This window comes from Vidua chalybeata, chromosome 6 (genome assembly GCF_026979565.1).
Source record: "Vidua chalybeata isolate OUT-0048 chromosome 6, bVidCha1 merged haplotype, whole genome shotgun sequence".
Taxonomy (NCBI): domain Eukaryota; kingdom Metazoa; phylum Chordata; class Aves; order Passeriformes; family Viduidae; genus Vidua; species Vidua chalybeata.
The window spans coordinates 50,014,902-50,041,306 of NC_071535.1; the positions used below are offsets into that span (position 1 = coordinate 50,014,902).

The following is a 26,405-nucleotide window of genomic DNA, read 5'->3' on the forward strand; positions in this document are numbered from 1 at the left end:
GTTGCAGACTGAGGCAGTCTATTCGTCCTTATATTCTGATTTACATCTCTTTTCTTACGTAGCTCATTTTAATTAAAAAAAAAATCTTTTGCGTGCCGAAGCTACATTAGTTGTGCAAAAAGTCAAGGTATTTCCTTTACTTGCAGCAGGTTTAAATGTGTTACACGGAAAGCGTTAGTGGCCAGTCATGGGAATTCTTATAATTAAAGATTAAAAATGACAGAATAATATCTCGAAAGGCAGCTATTTACTGTTGTTATTTCCATACACCGGGTAACTGCAGCAAGGTGCATACTTTGAATTAGCCAAATGCAGGTGAATACAAACTCAGTATTTACAATCATACAATTTCCCCTCATCTCAGAATTTCACTTTTTTAGTGTCTGTTATTAAAATTGAAATAATGCATGGAAATTAGCTACTATGCCCTCATCAGCTAATTTGATGATAAAGCCTTACTAGATAATTATAAAGTTCTATTTCAAGGTGCTTGCTACTTGCCGAATAGGACTTGGTTACTCCTTTTATTGTAGTGGAATTGCCAAAAATATTGTATAAAACAGGTTCATTATTCCAAGAGGGTCTAACTTAAAACTCCTTTTCCCTGAACTTGGCTCGAGAGGGGCGATAGCACCTCGGATAGCAAAGGCAGAGGATGCAACGTGCATGCCTCCAGCAGTGTGTCGAGTTTTACAGCTTGTTAACAAAATGAATCAGAGCCAGGTCATATCTGTCCTGTGCCATCGCGTTAATGTTCAATTTTCATCACGTCCTGCTGAAGCCAGGTTCATTCGCTGTGGGGCTGAGTGTGCTTCTGGGTCTAACCTAGTCTGCAAATTTCTACTTGAGAGAGAAGGAAAATGAAATCAGGATCTCTGCTCGTTTTTTTGGCCTCTATAAGTTATGAAGCTATTTTAAAATTAAAAAGTTTGTCTGTTACTAACTGTTCCAGGCGCCTTCTGGAAAATGGGGAGAAAGTGCCAAAAATACAGAGATGAATCAACAACTTCTCTCTCTCATTTTGTGGGCTTGAGGTTGCTTTCCGCACTCCCATCTTAACAACAGTTTAGCTTAGGTGTGAATAATATCAAAAGAGGGAGACTTTCTCTCTGCAGCGCTGTTTGCCCACCTGATCTGCGGGCCCCTGACAGTTTGAAAGACTCTTTTATGTTTACCTTTGGAATGCAAAAATACAGCAGGGAGACTTTCTTGGGTTTGCAGTACTCTGCCACTGGTTGATTTTCTCCTCAACTCTTTATAGTTTTTTCCCTTCTTTCTCCCAGATCTCTCTTCCCCCCCCCCCCCCCCCCAATCCCCAATTGGCACTTCCAAGAGAGCGTGAGTTCCTAAATTGGTATTCAAGCTGATATTCCAGTCCTTATCTGTTGCCTTTTGGTAGGCAGAGAGAGGGATATTTATATATTGCCGCTGCTAAAATTTCTCATCGTCGCCACGAGAATCCCAACTTCAGCTCAAGTCCGTCCTAAATCAGTTTTTCCTCTCCGGCCATACCTGTCTTTCCCTTTTCACTGCACTCACTTTTCACTTTTCTGCCGAATCCATCACTAAATAGTTTGTGGACTCTGAGTTCCTTCTCTCCCCTTCCTCTCCCCCGGGTCCCTGTAGCTGGACTCCCATCTCTGATGTAATTTATACTTTCCATTTCATCTGTCCCCCCGCGCCCCGCCCACCCGCCTGTTTAAATTTTTTATTTAATTTTTAAATTTTTTTTTCCCCTCCCGGCCGTGTTGCGGGATCGGGCTCTTCAGAGACCCATTTATCAGCTGTCACTAAGCGCTTGCTGAGTGCTTCCCTCTCATCGTCCCCGTTCCCTCCCCACGCCGCCAGCCCTTCCCTCCTCCCGCATATCGTCTTTCTACAGCTTGCTTTTTTTTTTTTTTTCCCCTTGTAATTTTATTTTCCTGGTGTATCCCGTGAGCCGGCGGGACTCTCCCGGTGTGTGTGTCCCCGCGCAGCGGGCGGAGGGCGGGCCGGCCCCGTGTGACACGGCTCCCCCCGCGCGCCGCCCCGGCCCCGCGAACCGGCTCCCCCGGGACCCCCCCTCTCCCCCTCCTCCTTTTCCGGCCCCCCCCCCCCCCCCGCTCCGCTCCGCTCCGCTCTCGCATCCCCTCCTCGGTAACTTTCTAGTACCTTTCCTCACCACTCCGGGCAATCAGTGGTCATTAGCGGGAGCAGAGCGGTGTAGGGTTTCATGTGTCTAATGGCCCTGTGAGTGGTGATAGCTGCGCGGGGATGCGGCTGGCAGCCCTCGCCGATTTCACTTTCTGTTTTGTGCTCACTTTCTCCGCAGTTGTTGCTCTCCCCGCTCGCTCCCAGTCTCTCTCTCTGTGTCTCTCTCTGTCTCTCTCTCTCTCTCTCTCTCTCTCTCTGTGTCTCTCCCTCTCTGTGTCTCTCCCTCCCTTCCCCTCTCCCTCCTCTCTCTCCCCCTGTGTTGTCTCATCTTGCCTGTGCTGTCTGGGCGGGGGAGCCCTGCCTCCTTTTGCCTTCCTCAGATCAATGCCCTGGCCACTCACTTTCTGATGTTGCACGACGGGAAATGCTTTGAATACTTACGACATGGCCGCTCACATTGATTGCCAAGATTGACAGCAGTAACCATCGCCTTCACTTGTTTCAGGAGGAAAAAAAAAAATGAACCTGATTGTAACCAAATCTCCAGGCAACCCATCCGCAAACTTCTAACGATCGGGATCCTGCACATCCATGGCCCGGAGAAACACCAGCAGACTCTAGTTCATTTATTTTATTTTATTTTACCGAATTACTACCCATTTATTCCTCTCCCCTCCCTCCTCCCCTTCACCTCGTTCCCTCTTTTTTAAATTTTTTTTTTTTTTAATGAAAATTACCGAAGCGCGTTGCAAAAAAAAAAAAAAAGGAGGCTCTCCCAGTGCTTTGTGCCACACTGGATCCCGAGGAGGTAACCAGGAAAACCAGCCCTATTGTGTTGTATACCTGTTGTTTGCTGTGGTGTGTAGTGCTGCGTGGCTTGGTGTCGGTGGCGGCGGTTTAATGGGTTTTCTCTGGATTTATGTCGCTTTGCAGGAGAGAATTCACTTCCCCCTGCGCTGTCTTTAATGGGTTATTAGTTGCAAATGGGTGAAGCAGCAGCGTCCGGAGATAGATCTGTTGTTTAGCTTTAAACATTGCTGAATTCACCCCTTCCCCCGCCTCCCCCTGCACGATTATTTACTTTGATATCACGAGGGTGTTGTGTTTCTTTTTTCTTCTTCTTTTTTTTCTTTCTTTTTTTTTTTTTTTTTTTCTTTCTCCCTTCTCTTTAGGGAAAAGTAGTTATAGTCTCGTCCCCGTGCGAGTTTCCGGGGCAGTTTGAATCCCGAGGTTTCCGAGACGTTAAGGGACCCCAGTACCTTGAAATCACAACACTTTCTCATCCTTCCCGAGTAGAGTTTATTTTAAAATGTAGTGACAGATCAGCGTTGTATTTTAAGATCACCCACGGCAGGCGAACACATGGTGCGGGAAGATATTGTACGTAAGGAACTAACACGAGAGGGAGAAAGAGAGGAAAAATAAAATCCGAAATAAATCTTTGAGAGCGGAGCGCTGCTGTCATTGCTCCGAAGTGCTCGCATGGGTTTCTCCTGGCGGATAACCCCGAGAGACGCGGGATGGAGAAAGGCGAGGGGAGTTTAGTGGTGCTTATGGGTTCTGCGCAAAGTTTGAGGTGGGTGAGTGTCTTTGGAGTTGGCCGGGGACGGCTGCGGGGAGCACACAAAGCTGCGGGAGCGGCGGCGGCCGTGCCGCGCTCGGCCACGGCGCGGCGCTGTCCCGAGGAGCTGCCGCCGCCGCCTTATCTCCCCAGGCAGAACCTGGGATAAAGTTATACCGAAAACTTTAAAATCGATATCGCGCCCTAATTCGTGATACACAAGGAGGGGGAAGAAGGCAGTCCATCATCAGAGAGCTCTGTTTACACCCGGGGAAGGGATCGAGATGCGTGCCGCTTTGCGGCAACAGTCGACTTGGGATTTCTTGTTGCCTTAGCTCTTTGCCGGAGGTCATGCAAATCGACCTTAAAAGAATGCATAAGCCATAAATTAAAATAAACCCTTAGCCAGAGGCTGATCCATAAGTAGACAATACCTAACCTGGACAAAACGGCTTCCTTTGCGAGCTGAAAAAAAGAATAGTGCCTAAACTAAATGCAAAGTAAGTTTTCAGGAAGTATTTCACTTGCTATTATTACTGTTATTCTTTTAAAATAAAAAAGTGGCAGTTGCAACAAGCTAGCGCAGCTGTTTGCAGGCGGTGCTGCAGGATACGAGTGAGGCAAGGTGTGTCTTGTGGAGAGCTTGTTCTTTTCCTGGGTTTCACTATCTTGGAAGCTGTTTATTTTTTTTTTTTTTTTTTGGATTGGGGATAAGAAGTTTCTTTTACCGTACACGCAATTTGATGTTTTATCTCGGATAACGCTGAAGAGTTTATGGCCAAATCTAGGTTGCCTGCCACTGTCACACGCGCGCACACAAGCTGTGTCTGTATATAATAGTCTCGAGGCTTGTTTTTTTTTCCCGCAGTTTTTGACAATTGTTCCATTCATGATCCTGAAAGGAATCATCAGTGGGAGCTAATGAGTGCGCCTCTGCGGCTTGCCCTGCTCCGGGGAGGAGCGGGCACCGGCGCTGCCCGCTCGTGTAATGCATGCACGCGTGTAGCGGCGGCGGGGTCGCGGCTGGGTGTAGGCAGGGGACAGGGAGAGCAGACAGGCGTGATGCGAGCAAGTACTTCCACGCGTGCAGCTCCAGCAGAGCCACCAGAGCGTGTCCCCGGGCCGGCAGCCCTGGCCGCGGCCCGAGCCGTGCGGCCGGGGCCCGGAGGTCACTGGCAGGCTCCCTTCAGTCCGGCCGAGCGCTGTCTCCGCTTCCTGCGGGCCGGCTCACCGTGGGGTTTGCTGCGGTTTTGTTATTTGTGAAAGGACGGGAAGGAGTGAAAGTGGCACCGTGAAAGGACAATTAGTGTTGCATCTGAATGGCCGGGGTGGGGGGAAAGGGGGCCGCAAGGAAAGCCAGCCCGGTGGGAGCCTGGGGACGGCAGATTAGTGCTGTCCTAGGGGTGTTTCCCAAAAACAGAGAGGTGAATTTTCTGTGATAAAGTAATATATCTTCGCCTGCTGTTCGTAGATAAGGTATATGTTTATTAAGCAAATTTAAATAGCCTTCGGCACGCGAGTGGCACTTTGTTCCTACTGCTTTCTTTTACCTTCACTTTAACATTTTTTGCCATTTCCATCTTCAGTGCTGATCGTGAGGACAGGAGAACAGTTCTACCCAGTCCTCAAACAGAGTTTGAAGTCCAAAAATTAACGATTTTTTCTTTCTGTATTCGTGTAATGGAGCAATTTTGAAACCTGTTTTGAGACTTCGACTTGACTTGACTTGTTTTATTGACGTGCTTGTGCCCACTCATTTAATTAAGCCATTATAATACCATAAAGTAAATAATAAGAATGAATGTGAGATATGTGCATGTAGCCTGCCATTAAGTACGCACATTTCCGTGGAAAGGACCCTTTAAAAAACTTTTTCTCAGCACCCCATGATTCTTTGGCAAGATCTTATTGCAGGTTTTTGTTTTGAGCCAGGATATTTCGTGGCTTTTTGTCCTCATGACGTTACATGCACACTACACTTGGAATATAAACAGCAAGTGTACCTAGCAGCTCATTCTAGTAAAACTAAGGAATAATTATTTATAGTGAGTACATTTAAAAGAAAATAATGAGGTCATTTGGAGTATGCTGCAGTTTGAAGTAGCTCGACACCTGGCAGAAACTACATACGTGTTTTCTTCAGACTCTGCACTATCCATAACTTTTCCTTATAATACATTCTTGTGTTAAGTGAGAAAAGCTGTTTGTAAAACAATCCCCTGGCTGGTTCCAGTGTTGGGTGAAGCTGATCCTGTAATGGCATTTTGTTTTGAACAGTTGCTGTAGTTGAAGTTCCCTCATAAGGTAAGGTGGCACTGGGGCTGAAAGGAGGTCCAAATGCCACATTTATAATTAGACTGCCAATTCAGCACATTGTATCTATTGCTATACAGGGATATACTGCTGTGTCTGGTCTCTCAATAGACTGTATTCAGAATTAGCCAATTCAACTGCTTAAACTTTGGAGTCAAATTTAGAATAGGCAATGAGAGAAGGAAAGAAAGAAGACAATAATGCTTTCTTTTTTTCCCTTAGCTAGCTATTAAAAGCCAAAGAATATACGGAAACCAACCCAGGCACTGCTCTTGGAAGCCCTGCACCGAGCGCAGCCTGGCCAGCATCGCCTGCAAAACCATTTTGAAGCGCGCTTCTCCGGGGGGAGGGGAAGGTGAGCCCTGGGCATCGCTCCCAGTGCCGCTCTCCAGGCCGCTTCCCGGGCCGCGCCGGCCGCCCGCAGGCGGGGGAGGGGGCGCGGGGCCGGGCCCGGCGGGCCAGCCCGGGCCAGCCCGGCCCGGCCCGGCCCCGCAGCGACCCCCGGGGCGGGCCGGCCTCCGCTTGGAAGGGAGCGGCCGCGCCGGGGACCACGCGCCCCCTCCGGCCGCCGGCGTGTGCTCGCCGTGTCCCCGGGAGGCTGACGGCTCCCGGCCCCTTCCCTCCTGTCACACTTGTCGTGTCGTTCGCCCCGTTTCCCCCGGCCTTCTCGCCGGGAACTTTTAATTCATTCAGCGATGAGCGCGTAAGAGGCCCTTTGGTCGGCAGTCTCGCATCCTCTGCTAAACGCATTACTTCCTCCCTCCTCCCTGCAGCTGAGTGCTCCGTCTCGGTTCTGCTGGGAGCCTGAACTGGGCTGCCGCAGCGCTCCCTCGGCTTCCTTCTCTGCTAGATGGCAGGGTGCAAGCCAGTGCCATGTGTATAACACAGCATAAAGGGAGCGAGACAGATGGCTGTCTCTCCCTGCACGTTCCCGACTCTCCGCTCAACTTATGTAACTGCTGCTTTTCTTCCTCTTTTTGTGTTTACACACCGGAGAAAGCGACAAGAGAAACAAAGTGGAGCCCATCAGTTTCACTGGTAAGGCCACAAGTGCCTTAGCAGTAGAAAATACTTGTAGAAAATAATAGCTGATGTCCAAAGTTAGTTGCCTTCACTTGTCAGCTTGGTTTTGTTGACAAGTGGGAACTGCCAGTGCTTGTTCCCTCGCCAGTGGTTTTTAATATGTGGCCAACAACTGTTTGTGGTCATTTCCCGCTGAACTTCTTCTGCTCAACAGGAAAAAAAAAATCTCTTTGGACATATTTTTTGCATCTTTGATCATATTTTTAGTCCAAAGTATCCACATACCCTGCCGTTCTTGGAGGCCTTAAAATATCTTGTGGCAATAAAGGCCAGAGCTTTGCATGATGATAGCAATAACAAATACTTTTTTTTTTTTTTCCTCAGTTGGCATTAGAAAGTTTCTTTAGTCCTCTTTTATCTGCTAAACACTGTGATCACCTTGGGAGATAACACTTCAGGAAGCATATCTATCAATCTTTTACACTTGGGTAGATTTCTCCCTTGGAAATGTATCGATCACACTCCAAAGTCTTCAGTCAATTAATTAATTTATTTATTTACTTCCCAGAACAAAAATTACTTCGGAAAGAGAAGCCAGGATGCACTTGGCTTTCCACCCCATACAATGGGATGTTGTATATTTCCTTTTTTCCACAGTGTCGCTTTAGAGATCAGTGGGCTCGTTTGGCAGACCTCGTGTATAATGGCTAAAGTTTTCCAAAGTTGTGTAAATAGGTGTGTTTGTGTATACGTGAACTATGTCAATTGCAGTGATACAGCAACATATTTTTAAAACATTTCAGTTGGTACAGTAAATCACAGAGGCAGAGCCTTCTGCATGGTGTCAGAACCCGGGAGAGAAGTGCTGCTGTGTGAAGCGCTCGGTAGCACACACAGAGCTTACTCAGTAGCAGCAAAACACACAGAGGTGCATGTTTCAGGTTTGTACTCTAGCAAGCTGGTTTTTGTTCATCTTTTCTGGTGGCTTTTTGTGTAATTTTTATTTACACAACTTTCTATTTTTTTTCTATTCCCAGCAAGAATGGGAAGTTTTAGGGGACTTATTACCAAACCACAGAAACTGAATTTTCTTCTCTTTTGTATGAGCCATTTGGAGTTTTTTTAGACACACGATTCTCCCACGGTATGTATCTGTACATGTGCCATTGCAGACCTTTACATCATATTATGAAAAGAACAAAACATCATAAAACCCTATCACTGATAAGGTTGTGTACTGGACTGGTGTCATGTCTGTCTGAAATATGTGCCTATTTATTTAGATGTAGTTCTGCACAGAAGAGAGAGATCTGATAGACATATTTGCTGGAAAGCAGCTGATTTCTACAGTGATAAAACCAGATAATTACATATTCCCAAAGCCTTTCCAGCACAGAAGTAGGTGTTCTTTTAAAACAGTATTCTGTGGCAACAACAAATATTTGTGACATCATTGTAAGAGATTTCCTGCCAATTTTTAGTTTACTGTCTTTCAGAAAGTCTAGAGTTCTTCGGAACTCGTGAAACTGCTACAGATACCCATCGTATATTCAAGTATTCAGTGAAGTTTTAAATAATTCTCTTTCAATTAGTACAACAGGAGTCTGAAAAATGGATTTTCTCTTAAAGAAACAAGAATCAGTACACAGACATTGCTCTCCTCCTCTTGTATATTTTAAAATACTCATATCAGTTTTATGTTTACTGTTTTGTCTTCTTAAATTAAGAAGAAAAAAAACCCAGCATTCCACGTTTGAAAATCATTGCTTGGAAATTACTTCAATCAAATATTTCTTGAATCTTGTGAATTGGAAAGAGTACGATAAAATTAGGTATATTGTTAAACTAGGTTAATCAGAGTAATTCATTCGTAGTGCAGAATGGATCAATGGATGTTTTTTTGAAGTCAGGCAAAACATTCCATCAAGTTAATGTGTTTAAGGGTATCATATCAGGGACAGACAGGTACTAGCAGTGATAAAAAACAGATAACCTGCAACAAAATGATTTACAGATGGGCCATTATCATCTATAGAGAGCTTACACAGATCATATTCTTTAGAAAAAGGGAATGTAATTCTACAGAGCTAGGAGAATTACCTAAATAGGTCTGAATATTTAATGTTTTTTTCTGAGTGACTAGTAGAATTTGTCAAAGCAAAGTTTTTTAGCCTTTTTATGGGCAGCATATTAATATAAGATACAGGAAAGTACTGGGTTTGTATTTCAAGTATTTTTGTGTTTATTTTACCTGTTTGTTGAAGTAAAGCTTGGAAAATATTTTTCTTATTGTGCAAAATTTGTAGTGCATACCTTTAAAATATGTTCAAGATTGTAGCATCTGATTTTAGAAAAAAAAAAGGTGAAAAGTTTGATGTTAGTGATTTATTAGATTTCAGAACCTATTCCATACGGCAAGTGGCTGAGTTGCATCTCTTCCATCGGTGGCAAGACAGGATGTCATTTAAATATTTTTTCTTTCTTCTTGAGCTATACAGAAAGGTATAGTCAGTTGTGTCTCCAGTCACTGGTAGACTGACATAAGGCAATAGGAAGCTCTAAAACCTCAGAGGTGCAGTATTGATTTGATTCCTAACTGCAAATCCTTCATATCATTGCTCCAAATATCTAACTTTACACCAATATTACTCATTCTTTTTATAGTGACACCATGCTTAGTAAAAAACTTCTAAGCACTGAGGTCAGGTGTTGAGATTGGATTCTAGTTTATTTTTTATGAATCAGATAAAGATTTCTGTGCATGAGACCGTATGTGAAGATGATAGAACAAGAACATTTCCATATCAAAGGCAATATATCTGAGGCTGCATAGTAATTAAAATGCAGTGGTTTGGACTCTGTGCACTAGCACTTACGCAGAGCGTTGTTGGGACCTTGTGCAGCAGGCAGGCGGTTGCCTCTTGCATACTTCTAGAAATATACTTATAATTTTGTACAAACATTTATGCCAGTCCACACTTTTCTGTGGATAATTTGTATTTCATCCAAACCATTCAAAGTAGAAGTTATTTTTTGAGCAACCCCCTCATTATGGCTTTTGTGCATCAACTATTTTTATTCTGGTTGTTTGTATTTCCTCTTACCAGAATGATGGCTTGTTTATAGTCATATTTTTTTGTGTATTTCACTAAGACCCCTTCCATATACCACTGAAATTTTACAACTTGCATAAAATATCTTGTATTAGAAACAAAAATGCTAATATCTTTTCAGATTTATTGCAAATGGTGTGATTTCTTACAAACCATACTTTATGGCAAATTAAATGCATGTGCTGGAACATAATATATTTAATGAAACAATATGTGTTTACTAATTCCAACTAACTGTTACACAGCATAAAGAGAATTTATATATTACTCCAAGGACCTGCCATTGTGGGAAAATTGACATAAAATACTGCAGGGTGCTCCCTATCTGGAAACTCTTTTCTAGAATAAATGTGACTTTAATTCCTGAGGGCATCACCCTGAGCTGTTCAGGAAGGGCTGCTGTTGAATTGTTTACTTCATAAACCGTGTTGGTCAGTGTCCCAGTGCGGAGGAGGCAGGGAGTTCTGTGAGTTTCCTCATTACTCAGAGATGCTCGTTCCACAGAGGCCCTGTCCATTAAATGCTCCAGAACTACTGAGGTGAAGCTTTTAGGAAGTCTTTGGGCTTTAAACAGATGTTTGCACTGTGATTGTGTTGCAGCAATCTTGCAGTCTTGCTTAGCTTTGTCCAGTTTTAGGTGATGATTGATGGATGTGTCCATGAGCTGGAATCCTACTCTTTCTGATGCTGTTCTGCTGCTTCTTACATCTGGGAGATTGCTGTGGATGGGCTCCTTCCACCAAGCTCCTGACCATTTGTGGTTAGTGAAAACCCATGGTATTTTTGCAGTAGTGGGGGGTTAACCTCAGTGTCATGGCCTAATTCCAGCTAAGATAGGATGGAGTTGCCCATCTACATTCTTACAGTTTTAACTGGCTCAGTGAATCCTCACTTCCTTTCCTCAGTGTAGTAGTTGTGCTAAGGGCACTCACAGCATTTTACCTCAGAAGGACCAAATCCACCTGTTGAAGTAATAGGTGGAGCTAGATGAGGACTCCGATTTTGGGAGAAGAGCAGTGTCATATAAGCCAGTCTGACTGGCTCATTTTTATTAGAATGAGCATTTTGAAGGATTTGATATATATGGAATTTGAATGTTGACCTATTTCAGAGGAATATTTTTGATCTAATTTGGTATTTGAGAGATTCTCAGCTGGTATAAGCCAGTGTAACTGTTTACTTAAGCAGGAGGGTGCCTTTTTACTCTAGCCACAATCACATTCCTTAGGCCAGGATGCAGTTCCTTCTGAGTTCAATGGAAAGAACTTTTTGTGACTGTGTGGGGATGGGGCTCATGTGTCAAGGCCCTATTTGCGTTGGATTAACTGTAGAGGATAATTTTATGTCAATCAGGGTGGAATCAGGTTGCTTACATGGTGTTTTTTATGGTTTTAGGGTGATATTAACAGGATTTCACCTCATATAAACTACATGTTAGACCAACTGTCCCTTCACATCTATTTTCCAGCAGGTCTTCTGGTGCAGTTTATTATGCAGCATGTGGGGATTCTGACTTCTGGCTTGTTGGCTTCCTGTAATTGTGGGGACTGTGGCTGTGTTTTTTTTTTTTTTTTTGTGTTTTTTTTTTTTTTTTTTGTTCTTGTTTTTGTTTCATTCATACCTGATCTGCTGAGGGCAGATTATCTTCTTGCAGGTCCTTTTGTATTTTTCTTCTGCTAAGGGATCATGTAGGCCACCACAGTGGGAATATACTTTATTCAACCTTTAGTGCAAATATATGTAGATATGCACATGGCATTTTTTTTTATGTCCCTAAGTGATTGTGTTTCAACATATATTTAGTAGTGATTTTGTTATGGTAGTCCCTATGAGTGAAATTGAGTATTCACCTCTGGCTTACACGCATACATTCTTACATTCTGCTGTCTGTATCTATTCTCATTGCTTAACCAAAAGATCTAAGATGAATTCCAGGAAAATCCTTTCATGCTTTCTGGTTGCCTTCTATAGGCCCTAGTTCTCTTTATGCTACCTGTTCTTTGCACATGAAAATTATGGTGCCCATGGAGTTTCTCTTTGGAAGTAACAATGGAATCTTCATTTATTTCAAAGCAAGTTAGAATTGGCTTTTCACCTTGATTTCATGAGCTAGAAGATAGTAGATTGGTGTTGGGATGGGATGATGGCTACACAGACTGTGAGGAGTCAGTTTAGAGAATAGTGAGATGGAAAAATGTGAAACAGAAGAGACTAAGAAAGAAAGGTATTGCCACATAATGCTCTAGAAAAATAAGTAAGACAAAGCATGTTCTCATTCTCATGTGTCTCTGTGCTTACCCTCAACACTCAACCTGGACTTTAAGGAACCAAGTCTGCTGTGTATTCAAGCAGTTCAGTGGGGCCTTGTTCCCTGGTTCAAAGATCTTCCCTCAACCTTTGGTGAAAGCCAAAAGGCTTTTTTTTTCCTTGTGGTCTACACAGTCTTTCCTCTTGCTTCATGTTTATCTTCAGTCAGTGAAAATTCTCATTATTTTTAACTTCTCTACCCCCTCTAGACAAGAAGGGTTCAAACTGTGATGTTTAAGAATGTAACAAAAGCTCTGATTAGTAGCAGCAGTGCAGCTACACTGGTGTGTATTTTACTGCAGCCATGCTGCCATGTGTTGTACGGGCTGCATTGGGTGTGCTTACTAAAGGTTGATTTGAAAACACCATTGCAAAACACTCTGTGATGGAATGGGATTAAATTACAAACACAAACTCATCACAATGGTGCAAAAGTGAAAGACTTTAAATGCTGTGAATGTTGTACAGTATTTTCAGGGAAAGAGAAAATGTATATGGGAGAATAAAATGTACCTAAGGAGTTATTACTGAGAATTAGCTGGACTTTTTAATTTGTGAAGTCTTTCCTTGGACAGGTTGAGTCAATTTTTCACAATATGAGTGTAACATAATCAAACCCAAAAGGAGCAGGAGGAAACTCTTTTGCTGAATCATTTGTATGGGCAATTTCCATTAGAAGTGCAAACATCAAGATTTAAGCTATTGCTGTTTTTACTTCTGATGAATTCCCTCCTCCACCCCAATCAAAGTGGCACAGAAATGCCTAGGATAACCAATAAACCAGTAAGAGTAAAATCCATCCCCAAACTGGTTTTGATTATGTGTTCCTGCTGTGGAAGACTTTTCTATTTCAGTAATTCTGCTTGGGATGATTAGATAAAGAAGGTGAAGGCTTATTTCCCCTCACACTGGTGAAGCATGGCTCCCACATGATACTTCCTGTCTTTCACATATTGTCCCTTTAGTATCAATAGCAACTGGATGCAAATCAGGGTGGCAGCTGCTAGTTTGTTTTCAGCTGACTGTGCTAAACAGCACATACGGACTTTACCGCCAGAAGTCTGTGACCTCACCACAGACAAGTGACATTCCCACAAGTAGGTAATGAAGCACCCCTATTGAGTGCAGCTAAAGTCCAAATCCTCAGCAGAGTTATTACATATTCAGTTTAAACAGTTCTCCCAAACTTTAAAGTGGTCCCTTGATTTTTTTTAAACCCACTCACTGTTGTAGCTGGAATGGCAGCTGTCGCTGGTCTCTGCTGATGCCACACTGTGCTGAATTGGGCCTTCTTGAAAGTGTGTGGGAGAAAAGGAGGGATGAAAAAACAAAGGGAGAGGAAGAGGAGGGGAAGGGCTATGAAAGGACAAAGATGGGAGGGAAGAGTGAGTGAATGCATATATAATTGAACTGAATAGCAACTGTAATGCTTGTATTACTGTTGAACATGAATAGAGATTTTCTGTAGTCATATAGTATTTGGATATAGCTTGATATATGTAGATTTAAAAAACTTCTCTATATAGGTGGTGTTATCTTCTGAAGAAGATAACATACAGTTGTTGAAGTCCCTTTAGTGCTTATGGTATTCAAGAGTGAACTCTGTATTGATTTTTCTGTTGCTCATCAAGTTATTCACATCCAATTCTTGGGGACACAAGTTATCTGTCCTTGCTGTCTGAGAAAATGTAGGTTTCTGGGAAATGTTTGAGTGGATCAGTTTGGTCATATCAGTATTTTTTGAAAGTGTACATAAATATTATTTATATGATCAGTCTGTGAATGGTTAGCATGAATCATAAACATTTTTGTGTTTTACTGATCATTCTGACAGCTGGTTGATAGCAAATATTTTTGAAAGGATTAATAGATTCTAGAACATCAGTGTAAATTAGTAATCCCAATACACTTGCACACCAGTTTGTGGTCTGAGTGTTGGATGTGAAATGAGATTTTATTTTATATCCTTTTGATCTTGTTTGTGATTAAGTTTTGAGTCTAGCTAAAAGCAAAGCAGAAATGAAATAGGTACTTTAGAATCTGAAGTAGTTTCTGGGGATGGAAAGGGAAGAAGAATACTTGAGTGAGAGGAAACAAAAGGAAGAAAGAGGACAGGATGAGAAGCAGACAGACAGGAAAAAAACCCTAGGATGTGTGGGGGCAAATAAGCATTAGTGGTTGCAGCCTTTCAAGGCATACCTAATTACTTTATTCTCCTTCTTTGCTTAGGCTCTTCCAAGAACTTCCCAAGAACTGAGGATGAGATATCAAAATCAGCACTTTTGTCACTCACAATCAAATGGGATATTAATTGAGGTTAGAGGGGGAGTAATGATTGAACAGCTGTTGATAACTGGGATGTACAACCTCCAGAACTGTGAATATTGTGTTATGTAAAAGGAAAAGAGTTTTTCTATATTCCCAGCTTTCTGGAAAATAGTGCAGTCTTGTACTTTCAGCAAGAAGCTTTTTTGGACTTCCTGTGGCAGACAGCTCTTTTAGAAGAGCTGGACCATGGCCTGACTCCTTCCAGATGTGTGTGGTAGGCTGGGCTGGGCCCATGTTTCAGTAACGGAGACGCAGAGGTAATAAACAGGGAGCCAGCTCAAAAACACAAGAAATGTGATGCTTTATCACAAAAGACACTGAGCCACTGGAACTTCCAGAGAAGGATCCATATATCCTCCATGTTTATTCTCAGGGTGCCAATGGTTAGCAGGATTGTTCATTACTGTGGCTTCATCGGAATTCTTAAGCACATAAAAAAATGCTATGGAGCATATTAATGCTTTTTCTTGGTGAGTGCTGGAGACCAGCAAATGGATCCCCACAGCAATGTTCCATCTAGTTAAAGCTGCTAGATCGTGGCAGCCGACTGTCTGATTATTTTAGGATCACTCTATGACTGGTTATGCATGTTCACTATTTCATTTCCATGCCACAGTGTAATACAGTTGTCCAAATGAGGCACAGCAGCCACTGCACAAAATAGCCTTCCACAATTTGTTTCAAATTTTGTTTCTGACATAAAGGTGCGTGTGGTTCATTCTATTCTCTCTAAGTTGCTCCGTGCAAGTACTCACTTTATTAATGTGTCAGGATCTTACGAAGCTTTTTTTCAAGTTCAGATTCTAATAAAATGACTTGTGTTTAATTTTTTTTTTATTTCAGAGCTTTTTTTTTTTAATTGTTTTGCAATGAATAGGGCCTTGAAATTAAAAAAAAAAAGGCAGAACATTAAACAAACAACCCCTTTTGTATGCAGATAAAAGGCTGTTTAATATTAGCTATGATTTGTTTGATGTGCAAAATTTATTTATTTGCATTTTGCTCTCCTGGTATTTTGCTTGTCCAGAAGAATACTCAGTGTCACACTTGGGCCTCCCTCTCCTCGTGGTGAATTCCAGAGTTGTGGTGAAGGCAATTGCTGGGTAAAGAGATTCTCATTTGCCAGAAGCCATTGACAACCACAGGCTGCCGTTTGTCTGGTGTTGGAGACATAATGACTATGATCAAAAGTGTGAAGAGCAGTTGGCCTCTTCTCACTATTTTTGTATTAAAATAAATAACAATGACGAATTAGAGAGCTGGCATTTATTCCCAGCATTGATTCTTACAACTGAACTGGGCAGAACCTGTGTTTTCTCAGACAGGAGTTGATGGTTTTTGGTTCCTTGTCTAGACCTAGGGGAGAGTATGTATGTATGTATTTATTTGTTTGTTTTGGGGTGTCAAAATCTGAACTTGCAATTTCTGTGTGATTCACATCTTTAGAGTGAAATTCAGAGTTATTGACTAAGACATGTAGAAAACTCATATGCTTGAGCTCTTCCAGGTCCAGCTCCTAACACTCAGGGGTTCAAGTCCTCGAAGATACCAAATCCTCTGGTCCTAGTTCAAAAAACTATACAAGCACATGGTGAGCTTTAAAGCCCAGGAATAATGTCAGTGGGAATGAGACTATGTATGTGCTTAAAATTCAGCATGTAGTTAAGTACTTCATTGGATTGGGGCCAATGTGCTTAGCACTTTGGAGGGCTGAATCCTTATTCACTAGTGGTGGTTTATATATATTTTTGGATTATGAATTTCCTCACTGACCTGCTCCTTTGTTTAATGGTCAGTCCACTACATGGTCAGGATTAAAAACTTCTGAGGCTTGTTTTGTCTAGAAGCCTATGGATAATCTCCAGAGGGAATGGCTCATTTTACATAATTACTGACGCTAAATAAATATGTTCTTTATAATCAACTTATGTTTAATGTGCAATTGCTAAGATTTTTGATCAGGAGACCAACATTTGACCCAGATTTTATTTCTTCTTTTTTTGAACTATGTTGTTTATCTGTAGAAATTAATAATGCCTGTCTACTGTTAGCATATAAAATTCTGAAAATAAATTGCATTTGTTTATATTTGCTTTTCTGTTTTTCCAAGGTCTCTCTGCTTCCTACTACCATTTTTTAACTTGTTCCAAATGAGCATTCTTCAGATAATTATTAGCAGTGAGCTTTATCTGAGCTGAGATCTCTAGGCAGTACTGTCAGATATTTGGTCTTGACTCAAAATGTCTTGGCCATGTAAGGTAATGGTTCTAATTGTTTTCCTCCTCCTCCAATGTAATTACCTATTCTGTTAAGAAGCATAATCTTGGCACTACCTCAGTAGTGTTACAGAAGCCAATTGTAATTGTATGGTTGCTATTGCTGTCAATTATATATTAATTTTAAATAAATATTTGTCCATTATTCCCCAAATTCCTGACTAAGCATCACAAAGGCTCATTGAACAAACTGAATTTAAGAAAAGGGAAAAAAAAAAACCATGCTGGGAGAAAATCCTAGATGTCTTCAGCAAAGATAATGGATGCCATTTCTCCTCAGCAGGAACAAATCTTGATCTTTTCAAATCTCTGAGGGAAAAGACTTTCATTGTCTCTGTAAGAGTTTTTGCTTGCTCCCACCAGGATGGAATAGGGGTACAGTTAAGTGCTAGCTTAAATCTTGACCGTTTTTCTTTTTATGCTCTGTCTTTAAAATAGCTGAGGAAAAGTATTTATATAGATAGATTAGAGTGTAGACAGGCATGTTGTTGCATGTCTAGCTGACGGGACAGAAGAAATCATACGTTTGGCTCCTCTCTCCTGCCTCTCAGCTGAGGTGCAGTAAATGTCTGTGGGATCTCTTCAAACGCAATGTCACAGTGCGGCGAAGGGAGCTGCTGGAACCACAGCTCAGCCCATGCAGTGTGTGAGTGGAGGGACAGCCAGCTCTAACAGGGACAGCAGTTCTGGTTGTACTCCTAGGAGGAGGAACAGCACACACCTCTGATGCAGCCCGGGGAGCAGCGGGTGAGGGAGGAGAACTTGGCATTATTGATTGTTTTGGTGCCGCCACAGACCATGATTACTGACATGTTACTTGACTCACAGAACCCTTCTCTCTTCTTGTGCAATCTGCTGCGACTACAAGGTATAAAGAATGTCTCCAGCTCAGTGTCTGCGCCATGGTTAGTGTGTTTAAGTGTGCTCTGGGAGCAAACGCTAAGACTTGCAAATGTATGAGCAGATAAATTTAATGCTGCTGCATGGACATGTGCTCTGAATCCACCAAAATAATGTAATTTTCTATTCAGTATCAGTAAGGTCCTACATGCTTAAACCACTATAACTTTTTTTTTGCCAACTACCAGAGATTCATTGAAAGTGGAGGGTGAAGCATAGATATGTTTGAAAACATTTATCACCTTACAACTTTTAAAATCAGATAGCCCAAGAATGCTTTTAAGAAATTTAAATGGTAAAAGTGTTCCCAGTTCTATGAGTAGTGCCAAATGTGCCAAAAACTTGTGCCACTGACATTTTTATCTCAATCTGAGTTCAATTTTCTGTTAGTGATGACTATTTTTTTAAAATATTTTTACTATTATTCTAAAGGTTTATTCAGCTTGACAGTTGTAGGATTAAGCCTTGCAAACAAAAGGATAATATATCCTGTGTTTACAAGTTAGCCAGAGGCCAGGTTTTATAAACTTTAAAATACAGCTATTGCTAGTTTATAAAATAGACTAGTCAGCTTTCCAAGAGAGAAAATAAATCCAGCAATGGAACTAATTTCCATGGCAGCCTGGTACTCTCACATATAGTAATATGTTTTGACCTAAAGCAATGTTACACGTGAATCTTAAAAATGTTTTGAAAGAGGTAAAAATATGGAGCACAAAGCAGACACATATTGGACTTGATTGTATGAGTATCTCATCCCTCCTCTGGGACCTTTTAGCTCCCTGGAAAGGGGCACTGAGCAAGAGATTTTTGGTGCCATTCAGAACAGGGGACACGCAAGATTTTGGAATCTGATCTTTCCAGTGCTTTCTGACAATGAGTGCAATGGTTGTCATTAGTCAAAAATCTGATAATAAGTTCATAGATGGACCTGTAAGCACCTATGTTAGCAACAGAGGAAAGTATTTTATGTTTTCTGCTGAAGGCCAATTAGCAATACTTTTAGTCTTAAAATTTCAATTCAAAACCTAAAGAGATTTAATGATCATAGTGAGAAAACAATAAATTCTGGAAAAGAATTTAAGATGCGAAGGGCAGCACAAGGATCTTTATTTACATGCATGAAATGTAAAGAAATTCCATATAAAACCAGATTCCTGTTTTATAATTTGCAGCATGGAAATAATTCATCTTCACATCAACGGTATTTGCAAGAGATGAAGAGAACATCTATGGCTGCAGTGCTGGACATTTTAATTTAGTGTGGATTTTTGTTTGTTTATTATTTAGTAATGTTGCTCTGTGGATTTGCCAGTGACACTGGTGCACAGGTCTCCTGTAGCACTGAGGAGGTGCTGTCCTGTTAGTTCTCAATCTTGTCACTTCTGGGGAACAGCAGTGAAACTGTTTGTTCCTGACAGCAGACAGCCCCACTGCAGGGCCTTGGTTTCATGTTACATTAAGTATTAGCACTGTTCTTTCAGGAGCTATTATGCTGTGACATCAAAGATTTTCTGAGAGGGTAGTTGTAGGTTAGCACTGAAGTTGTCTACTGAAATTTTTAAGAATGGAATTAAATATATATGATCAGATTTAATATGAGAGGTTGGAAACTGCATATAAAATGGAGTTAGTGGTTAAAGAAAGCTGCAAGAATAATTATTTGGTTTGGCCTATTTGTCCTTTCTTGTCCAAAGCAATTTTTATTGCCTTTAATTTCTACAGCAGTTTCAATTATACTGCCATATGTTAATATTTTTGTGCGACTGCTTATATTCTGAAAAATGTTGTATGAAACAGGAGGAAAAGATCTTTTATAAAATAAGTGTTCAGTATAGCTCCTGCAGTGCTTATATAAATTAACCCTTAAATAATAATTGTAATAGACCAAATTATTTTTTTTTACTGATTGCCTAATTACTTTCAAGGATTGAAATACACATTTTAAATTGTAAAAAAGCAATGTAAATGGTGAGCAAATGCTTAATAGTGATCACTTAGACTTCCATCTTTTTATAAAAGAGGAGCTGTGCATAGATTGCAATATCAACTGTTGCCCTTTGGACATTCTGCATCCAGTTTCTGTGTGACTTATTGGGAAGATTATAGGAATTTAAAACTTACTGTCTGTGTAGTTGTTCAGGACAACAAAAAAAAAATCTTGAACATGCGCAACTTCAAATGTTCCTGTAGATTCTTATGTGGTGAAATCAGCGTTGCTACAACTATAAAATTACTATTATGCTCTGATGAGGCAAGTTCAGTGACAGGAAATATCAAAATTAATTTTGGAAACACATGCCTGCATATTTTTGATTACGTTACTAAGGCATTTCTTCCATTTAGTATCAAGCAAGTGAATCATCCATTAAAAATGAAAATGTGTAAAATAGAGTAGTACTTTCCCAGTGGGGAAAAAAAAAAAACCAAACAACCAAAAAATCAAAATCACCACAACTAAGAAGTAGAACAATACTGTTTAGTCATAAGACAGAAAATACCAGTGTAATTTTTGATATATATGTAATACTTTCGGGCATGAGAAAAATTACATTAAGAATGTATCTCTTTCTTTGTAGTGGGATCTTTCTGTCTTTCTGCCTTTCTGTCTTATTCTGAGGTCTTGATGTATGATTATGAAGTCCTTGCTCAGGTAATTTGATTATTTTGGGATTGTTCTGTTCACTGAAAGCTTGCAGGATGAATTCTGAAGTTTATCTTGCAGTGGAATATGGTATTTGTGCTATGTTGATTGACCAAAACTGGCTGTGTGGTAGCTTTGATCAGGCATAATGATTTTAGTTTATTTAGATAACATTGCTTGACTTCTCTTTTGGTTTTGCTGCATTGCAACACTCTTATCAGCAAATCAAAATCTTTATGGCTGAACATTCAGAACCAGATAGTTTAGAATGAAAGCTCAGCCCATTATATGGATGTGTGAAGCTCTGGGAATAGTGGCACTACTCTTAGGAAATACTCACTGACAGGTGGCAACAGTGGAATACAAAATTATCCTTTAGCTCTATAATCTCTAATCACAACATGTAAAGTGTATATGTAGCTATATTAAAAGAAAATGTGGATATGAGAGTTGGGTCTTTCAGGGAATTTTTTAATTGATTATAAAGGTACATGACAAAATCTGATTAGCTACTGTGGCTAAAGTATTTGTTGAGTAGTTCTAATGCCCTTAAGAGATAAGATTGTAGGTAGATTTCTCTATGATGTAAAGCTGTGTTTTAAAACAGATTTTTAATGAACAGTGTATGCTATCAGGAATCCATTTGACTTTTACGATTTTGGATAGAGTACCCTTTCACTTTGGCTGTTATTGCAGAGCCTAAGGACTGTTACCCTGGCAAGCATCATTATGTGAATGTCTCTGCACTGTGTCTGCCCTGACTACATTTATCTTCTTCCAATTTGTTATGTATTTTTTTTTTTGACCTTGACTATTAGAGATGTTACTGTACTTCAGAATAGGAAACTGTTTAGGGAAGGCTTGTCAAAAATTCTCTCCATATAGCAAGGACTAGAGTCCTCTCAATTTCCTGCCCAGAATGCCTGGAGTTTGTTGAACAGCTAATATTTCAATTTCTATTTAAATAAACAGCAGAAGAACTGACTTGATAATTGTGCCACTAAATAGATCATGTTACCACTTAGAGCTAATGTTTAACAGTCTGTTTTGCTCCATTTTGGTGGCAATAGTCATGTAATTCTAGGTAGTTCTAGGAAAGAAACAAACAGTAGTATTATATTGTATTACAGCAGTAATTATATTTGGTTATCTACAAGTGAAAAGTTGAAAAAATATCTAGTGTGTGAATGGACATTAAGCAATTTTTTAATTATCTAGAGGAAACAAAGGCTAATTCTTGTCTAAATCTAAAAGATGTTTTAAAATCTGTGGTTGTACAGAATCCATGTAACAAACCCTAGGAAATCTGACCTTCTGCTAGGTCAATCTAGCAGTAGCTTTTTTTTTTTTGCTTTTTTGTTATAGAATGAAAGAGAATTGCCAAGTCATTAAAGGTATAGGATTTACACACATAGACAGTAAGACAGTATCTCTTGGCAGCTTCAGATTGATAGCTCTAGATTTCCCTGGCTTTTGTTAGGCTCCAGAGCACTTAAAACACTTCTGAGGAGTTGTCTTTGTCTCTTGCATGTTTAAAATGTATAAATACAATCAGGGGAGTATCAGTAGAAGGTGATAAAGTTTCTTCTCTCAGCCATTCAGTTTTGCTTTGGTAAATAGATCATGAATCAGGATGTTAAACCTGTATTATATTTTCAGGGGTCTCTCGGGCTTTGAGTGTAAACAGAATCAAATTCCTTGAGCCTGATTCTGTAGCTGCAAGGTGTTTGAATGTCTGTTGTGCATGAGCTAGATTCATGTGCTTGGACTATTCAGAAGGTGGCTTTTGGAAGACAAACAAACCTCATGAGTTACAGTTAAAATACCAGTGGGGAGGTATTTTTATCCTTCAAATGAAAGGCAACAAGGAACTTTTTCCCCCTTTTCCTCTTTTTTTTTTTTTTTTTTTTTTTTGTTTACACAATGGTCATTTAGATGCAACAGAAGTCTTAGATGTCTTAGCTTCTCATTCTTTTTGAGCATCTTTCCTGTGTTCACAAAGTCAGGATTCACTTCCCTTCTCACAGTACTGTTTCAGAGCTGTTTGCCAGAATTAAAAAGTCAATAGAGAATGTCCCATTTTTGGAGATGCCAGCAGTGCTGGAGATACTATAGGCAGGTCCTGGAAGGAAGCTGTGAAAGCCTGTGTACACCATCCTTCACTACTGAGGCTGAATAGAACCTTTCTCTGTATCATGGTATGGAAGAAACTGTGGGTGATTCAGGTCCTACAATTTGAATGCCTGCTGAGTAAACCTGAAGAGTTCAGCCCTGGTGGAATCATGATAGGTCAAAAGTTGCTATCTGATAATATATTATTTTTATAAATGAACAGAACTTTGCCTCTTCCAGCTGATTTAAAAGTCCAAAGAACTGGGAAAGCACTGCTTAGAATATGTGTTAGACAAGAAGGCAGCACTATCACATTTGGGCCAGCATGGCTATAAGAACAAAATGCAGAGACAGTGAAAACCTGGCTTATATCACTCTGTTGGGAGAGAAAAATATTTCACTCTCTCTTGCTATCCAGTTCCAGGTTACTTGTCATTTACTGGCTTTGGTGAGAGAAACCTGAGGGTTTCTGATGACAGGCATTTTCCTCCAGGTTTAGAAGACGGTTAATGCTTTTATAAGAATAAGACTCAAAGGAAAGTAATTATGGACCTTGGAGGAGCTTTACTTTTGATTCTCTATGCCTTTTCCATGCAGTTTTCTTTCAGCCTCTTTCTCTGAACAGCCTAAATAACTTATGTAACCATGATTAAGCTCTCTTGCATGTTAGAAAGTATGCCAGAGAGAAGATGAACAATTGCAATCTGTCTTTTACATTTGTTTAGAGGTGATAAGGGGCATTGCAGCTTCCAAATTGACAAGATACTAGTACACTGTATTTAATTATTCCTCCACTCTTGAGAGAGAAATACCGTAGGCAAGTATGTTTATTCTCACTTTTCCAGTTGGGAAGCTGAAGCAGGAAGGTTTCAAGATGGTTTGGGTCTTAGCCAGAATTTGAACTTGGAAGATATGGCTCATTTCCAGGCCTATGCTTAAATGGCAGACCATCTCTCCTTCTTATGCAATATTTTTAATAAAGATAAGACTTTTTGTACCCTTACATATGTGGTTAGAAATGGTTCTTTAATGTACTTGGAACTGCCTTTTTTCCATGGCTTTTGATGGAGCACAAGTCTGCTTGATCCATGCTCTAGGGAAGATGCAGTGTTCATGACAAATCTGCCATTTATTCCTGTTTTCTTCCTGCTTGAAGGAGTCTGTTCCCTTATGCAGTGGACCATTCAACTTTAGGGCCTCAGTAGTTCTATTACAGTGAATTCAAGATTGCAGCAGGCTCTGGCAGGCTGTGGAGTTCCCTCATCTTGCTCTTAGCTAAGTAGCCACGAGTTCCCACCCTGTGTATGACTGAACATCTGTATCTCTCCTGTTTGTGGCTGTGCAAGCAGGGCCTGAAATACAAACCCACTCCTTCAGAGCATGGCGGAGAACAAAGCTAAGTTAAATCTCCAGCAACTTTCTTCCAATTAATCCTGTCCTTGCATTCTTTTCCTGCACGCGTTTCATCCTGTCACTGTTTTACAACTCAGCAATATATTCTGTCTTGAAAACAGCATTAAGTGTAGTGACATGCACACACATTGAGAGGAGAATATCCCCCCACAGTGTTTACAGCAACACCTCTAGGTGACGGCAGGCAGTAAGCTTTCTTTTTATAGAGCTCCAGACTACAGATCATTAGCTTGATATGGAAACTCAGTGGTGCAAAGTCATTTGAATATTTATTACCCTTCTTAAGACTTTCGCTTTTCAAGTGGGAAATAAATGTGATAAGACCCCCTTTCTGTCCTCTTGCCTGACATGCTAAGGCACAAATATGTGAAATGGATTTTAATTGTATTTCCTTGAACTTCCGTATTAGAGACCAGCAACTTGGATGCTTTTGAGCAAAAACATGTGTTGAACAACTGCAAAGTTTGTTAGGCCTTTTTACAACCTTCCCTCAAAGTTAGATAGGAAGTTCAGCTCCAAAAACGAGTTGAATTTTCAAAATTTAATATAAAAATATTCTTGTATACTATACAAAAAGGCAGCTTTATAAACCTATATTTGAATGGGGCACTGTTTCTTAAGTGAAGTACAAATTTAAAGGCCCCTTAAAACTGGACTTTGCCAACAGTCATAGATTTTTGAGAAATTGTAACAAACCAAACATTGTGTAAATGAAGGCTTGTGGGGGGAAAAAAGCCAAGCCGATTACAATACGATCAGCAAGACATGAAAGCCAGCAGCAGGCAACAGAAAGGTAGAGGCAGGCTCCTGAATATATTTTAAAGGTAGAATGTTGTCAGTGTGTTTTCATTTAGCTATTTTAAGATGTCTATGTTTCACTTGCTACAGTCACAAATTCTAACTGTGAATAATAGGAATCATTATATGGGTGTAAATGGTATATTGACTACATTTTTCAGGCTCAAACACACCTTCCTTGTTGGCAGTGGAAGGCAATGAATGAGGCATTTTATTAAAACTGGTGCTTGTGGTTCTAATCAAAGGTCACTGGTTAGCTCTCACTTTTCAGTCTCATATTTGTCTAGATGTTTGATCAGGGGGCTGCAATGAAATTATTATGACAAAGACTTTGTACTAGGCGGTATCTGTCTGCTGAAACTTGAAAGTCGTCGCCACAGTGATGCTGACAGCATGTGAATGCTGAAAGAATGTGCAAGAAATGTTATGTCTTAAAGAAACCTTTACCAAGTATCATCTTCCCTTTGTGTTACGTTTGAAATCATTTCAGTTGCTATTAAGGTACGAATGAAAAGGTGTTTCACTGATTAAAGGTGGCGTGTTTTTTTTTAAAGTGTACTGTGTGCTTTAAGACAGTCTTCCCATTACTTTGTTCAGTCCCTGCTGCACACAGCAAGTTCATTAACATGCAGATATGCAGTGATTGAAGTCGGTTTGCCTTTTACATTGGAGTTGTCTTGATATAATGAGTTTCTCTTTAATGTTCAAAAAACTGTTGTTACTTTCTAAAAGGGGTTTGTTTGTGAATTTCATTAAATTTAATTCTGTCTTCAAACCATTTCAGTATTGTTCATTTTACCACAATTAACACACTTGCTGGTATTAAAAACTAATTTTTTTTTTTTTTTTTTTAGAGATGCATTTTAACTTTCAGGCTATGTGTGGTGTGGGGTTGTCATTGATGTTGAATGAAGCACCTCCTGTTTAACTCTCAGATTCAATATTTTAATTGGTGCCCATGTGCAAAACTAGTAGAGAAAAGTAGGTTAGGGTTACTCCAACTGCTTTTTCTCTGGGAGTGGGATAGAGAGCATTGTGTCAAGGAGAGTGAAAAAACACTCACTGTGCTAACTTAATTTTCTTTGTTAGAATAGACTGGACAAATGGAGAAGGAAGCTTGTCTGTCAGATAATCTGTGTTTGGTAAAGAGAGCAGAATCCAGGACGTGAACTAGAAAAGGTTTCTTTTAATTTTCTGCTCAATATTTCTAACCTAAAACTGTTTGTTCACCCGGGAAACTTGAAGTAGAATCTTCCTTGCTGTGAGGTCAGCAGACAGTGAACAGAGATAGTGAGTCTAAGTCCTCAGTGTTGTTTCACAGCTCCTTTGATGCCAGGGACTCTCGGAAACTGCCTGGAAAAGAAAATGAGGTGTAGCATTTAGGAAGTGACTGGCTTGGTCTGAAAGAATAAATGAGGGTGATATCAGACTGAAGGTGGGGTAGGAAGAAGAATTATACTGAAAATACTTTTGCCTTTGAACAA

General features: G+C 40.5%; 1 protein-coding gene across 1 annotated transcript in view; it reads left to right on the top strand.

Moving 5' to 3' along the window:
• Positions 1-2,620: 2,620 nt before the first annotated feature.
• The window catches only part of SOX6 (SRY-box transcription factor 6), a 369,094-nt gene continuing 345,309 nt past the window's right edge, over positions 2,621-26,405 (top strand). Inside the window, exon 1 of the mRNA XM_053944612.1 lies at positions 2,621-2,941. The gene's annotated coding sequence lies outside the window, so the exon portion shown is untranslated. The remainder of the gene's footprint in view (positions 2,942-26,405) is intronic.